The following is a 7,378-nucleotide window of genomic DNA, read 5'->3' as shown; positions in this document are numbered from 1 at the left end:
TGTATGTATGTGTGTGTGTGTATATATGTAGATGTACACACACACACACACACAGAGAGAGAGAGAGAGAGAGAGAGAGAGAGACTGATGATCCAGCTTTCGAAGGTGAGCTAAACCCTATGTTCCATGTATAACTTTTTTTTTCCAACAACAACAAAAAAAAAATAGGGAATTCTTTCCACCTTTGGGACATTTCAGAATTGTGCTCAGATCTTAAGAAAGCCACCACAATAAACGAAGGGATAAATTGTCACCCATTGTAGTTAATTGCCTTGAACGATATCTCATTGCTTTTTTTTTTTTTTTTTTTTGAGGACAGGATGGGTTAAAATAATTTTTGCTTTTAGTTCAAAGTTTGGAATATTCTATCTTCCATTTCTGTTAGGTTATCAGTCACCTTCCCTTTTTTTCTGGAGTTCCTCGTCACCTAGAAATAGAGTGGCCAGCCTTGGAAACCCTGTTTCACTTAGAAGCTTTGAGGTTGCCACATTTAGTGCCTGGGAATTTAGGAGGGGGGATTTCATAGAGAGGTGGAAGGTTAGACTCAATAACATTCTTTCTCAGAAAGTCAAGGACATGTGGCCCTGCACCTGGAGAGGAGGGTCTGAGAATGTCTCCAGTTGGGATGGTGTTTGATTGGACCATGTGATGGACTGGTGGACTTCAGGGGATGAATCTTTGAATTTCTTTTGGGAAGGGAAACCCCAGAACTCTCCGATTCAGGTTTTCCCAGATGTGCCAATATGACAACTCTAATAAAATGGAATTTTGAGAAGATGCTTGTCTCGGAGGTGGAATTTGTTAGTTGGAACGCTATCCAGAGTGGTCATTACAAAAACAGATTTCCTCAAATACAAGGCAAATTTTTTAAAAAGGAAAACAACAGCACAGTGATAAACAGCTAACTGTCTTCTCTCCCCTTTGAGATTAGAAAAGCAACTCAGGATGTCCATTCAGGTCTGAATTTATTTCTGTCCAGCTGTGCTGGTAAGACGACCACGATACCACTTTTTTTTTTTTCATTCTATAATATTTAGCTTATATTCTAGCTTCCTTTTTTTCCCCCTGATTTGCATCTTGTTTTTATACTGAAATGCTTTTGTCCGTTCGGTTCAAAGTCTGTTCGGTTCAAAGGGTTCTGATCAAATTTACAAATAAATAATAACCACATCCAGGATCATCCTTGGCAAAGTTCTCAATCAGGGCAGAGTAACATCTACGGCAAATGGGATTGACTGGGGAAATCTTGTCCATCTCTGGACAAAGCCAACTTTTCATGGATTACTTGAGGACCAGGCTCTCTCCTGGATGCACCAATTAATTTGGACCAAGTTCATTAGCAGCTCTTCTTGAATAAGAAGAAGCTCAAGTCAGCCGTCCCAGAAATTCCACCCAGATGAGATATGTTCCCCGCAAGGCCATGGAGACGATTTTATTCCTCTTTGCATTCTCTATGTGTAATGAAGTGTGCAAATGAGATACTCTACATCTGAATTCTATTTGCATAACGTGTGTGTGTGTGTGTGTGTTTAACTCAGTTGGCATCCATCTGAGTTTCTCATTTCTTCTCATCTCATGAGTTTCAGAAAAAAAAGGATGAAGGGTGGAGGAAGCAACAGGTGGAAACAATTTGGAAGGAAGCAGCCACATGTTTGCTCATGGAGAAACAATGTACTCCGATAACCCCATAAATCTCTAAATTTCCATCTAATCGTGAAGTTCTTCTTACTCCCTGCTTCCCCCAAAGACAGAAGATCTACATCCGGATGTGGGGAGCTAGATTGATAAGGTCCCTTCCCGGAAGATAATGTTCCCAGCAAAGAGAAAAAACTTCTGTTTTCCTATCTTAAAAAAATAACAAAATGGAACAATATAGTGACGTCTTTAAGTCTCCAGGACTGATTTGGCTCCGCGCGTTGGATGAGACATGTCTGACTTTTCAGAATGGGATGAAAACCCAACCACCATATTCAGTATCAGCCTAGTTTTGAGAGTAGGCTATTTCACTCAAGGTTTGGCCAAGTGATCCTTGATAGTGATTAAGAGGGACTGTGGGCTATTTGTTGTGGGAATTAATTCCAGTAACCCTGTGGTTTTGAAGAGAGCCTGTTATTTTTTAAGTTCAATGAAAGATTTGGTTCTAGACTCTGAAAGCGGAAATCCTTAAGTTTACTTACTTCCAATAATTGTTTTAATGTCTGCTGGTAATACTTCCTTTCTCAGACAGATTGATTGCTTAATTGATTGATGATTAATGTATATCCCGTCGTTATTGTTTTTACAAATAAAAATAACTCAAGGCAGTAAACATATCCAACATACCTTCATCCTTTAATTTGCTCCACAGCAACCCTGGAACGTAGGTTGGGCTGAGAGAGAGGGATTGGCTGAAGGTCACCTAGTGGCTTTCATGCCTAAGGTGGGACTACAATTCACAGTCGCCTGGTGATTGGTCCAAAATCACACAGTTGGCTTTCATGCCTAAGGCAGGACTAGAATTCACAATCTCCTGGTGGTTGGCCCAAAATCACACAGTTGGCCTTCATGCCTAAGGTGAGACTACAATTCACAGTCTCCTGGTGGTTGGCCCAAAATCACACAGTTGGCTTTCATGCCTAAGGCAGGGACTCACAATCTCCCACTTTCTAGCCTGGTGTCTCAACCACAAGATCAAACTGCTAAGGTCAGACTATAGAAAATCAACGAGACAGGTCTACCAAAATCTACTTTGGAATATTTTCTCTTGGAGATGCACCAAAGTCTATGATCTTCTGGAACATGTTCATTCAGGCTGACTTTGATTTCAGAATTAGCCCGAGCTGAAATAAGATGAGTTTTGTCTGAGAGGAACAAAATCAAAGGAAGATGAAGTCTGCTGTTTTTGTTTTTTTGTCAGAATAGAGAAATTCTGCTTACGATAGCATGATATAATACCCTTAGCTCTAAACCATTGCTCAGCTACAGTGACCACCATCAATCCATTGCTACTTTTGCAAAGTTCCCAGCGCTAATAGTGAAAACGTCAAAGAACAAAGCTTCAAACTAAACCTCTAATTGCTCTCAAGCCTAATATTTAAGTGTGCAACTTAAGAAGGAAGGAAGTCTTGATTAGCTGTAGATGAAAAGTCAATTATTTCAGAACATGTAAGATGGAATTTATGTCTTCTCTAATGAACTGCTCTTATAGCCTTAAATCTTTAAAACGGAGGATGGTAGAACTCAAACCCAACTGATTTAGTTTTCCGGGCTATTTTTCTTCTTCTATGTTGATATAGTTAAGAGGTTTTTTTTTTTTTTTTAATGGAATTGGGCTTCCTTTCTACTGTTGAGAGGGGGGGAAATTAGTGTCAAGTGTAGTTCTAAAGTTAATTTCATGGAAATGCCCTGATTGTTTCATTAACAACCCCAGGCAACAGCAGCTCACAACCCAGAAAACCAGATTGGAGTAGACATTTCTACAATGTCTCAATGGCTGATCATCTCATGTTAGTTATTGCTAGCTTTCTGGTGGTTTATATTTTTGGAAACCAATGATACTTGCCAAAATATTGGTTATTATTCTTATTTTTCTGCATAGCTTATGTATGGTAGCTATAGTTAGATTCGCACTCTAAGTCTGGTGGAAACATAATACAGATAGCCCCCAGCTTAGGATCATAATTGAACCCCAACATTTTGGTTGCTAAGCGACACGTTGGTTAAGTGAATTTTCCACCATTTTACAGTCTTTCCTGCCAAGTTTGTTAAGTGAATCACCACAGTTGTTAAGTTAGCAACATGGTGGCTAAGTGAATATGGCTTTCCCATTGACTTTGCTTGTGACGAGTGGTTCAATGGCCTAGAGGTGGAGTTCTCACCTCACAATCAGGAGCCTGTGAGTTCGATTCTAAGTAGAGGCAGATATTTCTCTTTCTGGGCACAATGAGAATATGAACAAAACTCTGCACTGGCAACAGGAGGGGCATCCGGCCAGTAAACACTCTGCTAGCTCCATTCACTTGCCCGGACTCTACCCCACAAGGGATTATGTGGTCGTTGAAATAAAATGATGATTGACTTTGCTTGTTAGAAGGTTGCAGAAGGGGATCACTTGACTGCCAGATATTACAACCGTCATAAATATGAACGGGTCAAATTGTTCTCCAAAGCACCCGAAGGCAAGACAAGAAACTAGTGGATGGAGACTAATCAAAGAGAGAAGCAACCTGGAATTAAGGAGAAACATCCTAACAGTGAGGACAATTAACCAGAGGAACAACTGGACTCCAGAAATCATGGGTTCTCCATCACTGGAGGTTTTTAAGAAGAGACTGGACAGTCACTTGTCTGAGATTGTATAAGTTCTCCTGCTTGAGCAGGGGGCTGGACTGGAAGACCTCCAAGGTCCCTTCCAGCTCTATTCTATTCTAATTCTAATTCAGTTCTCAAGTATCTGAATTTTGATCATGTGACCATGGGGATGCTGCAAAGATTGTAAGCATGAAAAATGGACGTACATCACTTTTTCGGTGCCATTGTAACTTTGAATGGTCACTATTTTTAAGCCGAGGACCATGTATATTGAAGTCCTAATCAAAGACCTCAGTATGATTCAGGGGACATCTAAGAAGGTAGGCCATTCCAAGCATTATGTAGAGCTCTATAAAAGTCTCATCCCTGCCACACAACATAAATTTTCTTCTGAGAACCAAATCCCATGTCTCAAACATAATTTTGGAGCAAGCAATCCCTGTAGGACCAAACAAGCTTGAGAAAGTTAGAAAAATCTATCCACTTCTCTTCCCTGTTTGCATCTCAAAATCTGCTCTGTAATAAAGACCTTCCAACAGATTTTAATCATTGGGTTTAATGAATGCATGGAGGGTTGCTTTCTGTTTTTTTTTTTTTTTTACAAGAGCAAGCTGGCTGAACCTATTAGTTTATTTTGATTATTAAATACAGAAGGCGTCTGCTCACCGCGCCTCCAGTCTTTTTCATATTAGTTCCAAAATCAGTCCTAGCTCTGATTTTCTTTTTCTTTTTAATCAAAACAGTATTCAGAATATGATTCCAAAAGATTATATGTTGAGAGATTTGTGATACATATCTTGCTGGGATGACAGATTGCAGGGAAATTGGACATAGCCGGATAATCTGTAGCAAGGCCTGTTTGACCTTTAATAAGAAGAGAAGAGGAGGAAAGGGAACAAAAGCACATCTTAAAAGACCCCTGATTGGTCATCTTAGTTGTTGATTCACCAGACCTCACTGGTTGTAATGTGAAGGGTGACCTTTAATCGATACTTCTTGAATTTTGTAAGGAACATCAGAAGTGTTGGGAATTCTACCAAGAACAATGACCGGAAATGGTTGGCGTGTTGGCTAAAGATTTGGGTGGGCTGGGAGTTAAGTGTATGTAGACTTCCCATGTTCTCGTGTAAGTAGGAGGGACACGGTGGCTCATTGGGTAAGATGCTGAGCTTGTCGATCAGAAAAGTTGACCGTTCGGCAGTTCGAATCTCTAGTGCCGTGTAATGGAGTGAGCTCCTGTTACTTGTCCCAGCTTCTGCCAACCTAGCAGTTCGAAAGCATGTAAAAAATGCAAGTAGAAAAATAGGGACCACTTTGGTGGGAAGGTAACGGCGTTCTGTGCACCTTCAGCATTTAGTCATGCTGGTCATATGAGCACGGAGACATTTTTGGACAGTGCTGGCTCTTTGGCTTTGTAATGGAGATGAGCACCTAGCACATATGTGCTATAGGAACCTTTACCTTTAGGCTTCCCATGTTTACATGTAAGTAGGAGGTGCCATTTCTAGTTGCTTCCATAACTGAGGTTCAGTTTCCTCTTCTAGACATCAAACCTCAAAAGATCAAAGCCATTGATCCATAGTCCACGTTTCTTCAAGATAGTGTCAACCCTGAAGCCATTTTTCCCCTGGCACTTTCTGGGCTGCCACAACGGAGATGAGTCCAGCTGTGGGAACAGGAGGTGGGAGGTAGAGATTAGCTGGGGGACTGTAGCCAAAATAAATGTCAGCCTTAGAAGCCATATTTTACTTGAAAGCTTTGAGGCTGCCACATTTAGTGCCTGGGAATTTGGGAGGGGGGATTTCTTAGTGAGTAGAAGATTAGACTCAACAACATTCTTTCTCAGAAAGTCAAGGACAAGTTACCCTTCACCTGGAGAGGAGGGTCTGGAGGAATGGCTCCAGTGGGACAACGTTTGATTGGGCCATGTGATGGACTGATGGGTACAGGGGGTGGGTCTTTGAATTTCTCTTGGGGAAGAGAAAACCTGGAACTTTCGGATTCGGGTTTTCCCAGATGTGCCAGTATGACAACTCTAATAAATTCATACTTGGAGGAAGTTTGTTTCTAAGCGCTGAATGAATATGGGGAGTTTCATTGGAACACTGACAATAAAATTCTTTCCTCTGAGAACCAAGGACATTTCCACCAGATGCAAGGAGGTGGGATCTGGGATGAACTGGCACCTGATGGATTGCATGGACAGAGGTGTTAGGTGTGTTAACTGGAACCCTGAGAGGTAGCCTGCCTGTGTGCATTCTCTTTATCCTTAGGACAACAATGACCAAAACTGCTGATGTGTTTTGTATTACATTAGCTGATGGTAATCTTGGGCTTTCAATAGCTGGACCCACTGGTATTTGTTTCTAGATTTCACGGCACGAAAGACATGATGGATTCATGTGGTTGAATATCAAGGTATACCTGGTGTACGTACCTCTTGAGAAAGAATGGGAGGGAGGAAAAATCAAGAGGTCTGACTTCCAAAAGCCTCTGAATGGGGCTAATACTCTAATACAAGCACTAATCCTTTAAATCTGACTTGAAAAAAATGTTTATCTTTCTATGGCTTAATTTCTGTGCCTGCGTACTGCAGGTCAGTCTTCAGCTTGGGTTGTTTCTCTTTTGATTTCCTGCCCTCTCCCAAAAGAAGGATGTCAGAAAGGAGATGCGTAAGGATGAATAGATTGTGTCTAGGTACCTGAATGACAATGTATGAAGTTGGATAGAGTTAGACCTAAATTAAGAATGAAGGGTTTGTATATATGTACACAAATATCATTGAACAGTCCCTAGCTTGAAGTGTTTGCATGAACAATCATTCTTTAAATATTACTCTGTTCTGGAATGGAAGGGCAGTTCACAAACGCCTGTAGATAAACTTCCAAATGTACCACTGTCAACTCAAGAAAGTTTTCAATGCCATGGTTGTGTTCTAACTTCAGACATTATCAAAACCATGCCACTGAGGATTGATAGTCCATCATGTCTCTTTTCTTTGCCAAGGTCCAAGAGAAACTCAGCAAACCCACAGAACATAAATATTTCTGCTTGTTGTTTTACTTATCTGGTAAATGCATTAAAATGT

This window comes from Pseudonaja textilis, chromosome 11 (assembly GCF_049901715.1).
Source record: "Pseudonaja textilis isolate UNSWEBS1 chromosome 11, rPseTex1.2, whole genome shotgun sequence".
NCBI classification, from domain to species: domain Eukaryota; kingdom Metazoa; phylum Chordata; class Lepidosauria; order Squamata; family Elapidae; genus Pseudonaja; species Pseudonaja textilis.
This window is presented reverse-complemented; position numbering follows the sequence as displayed.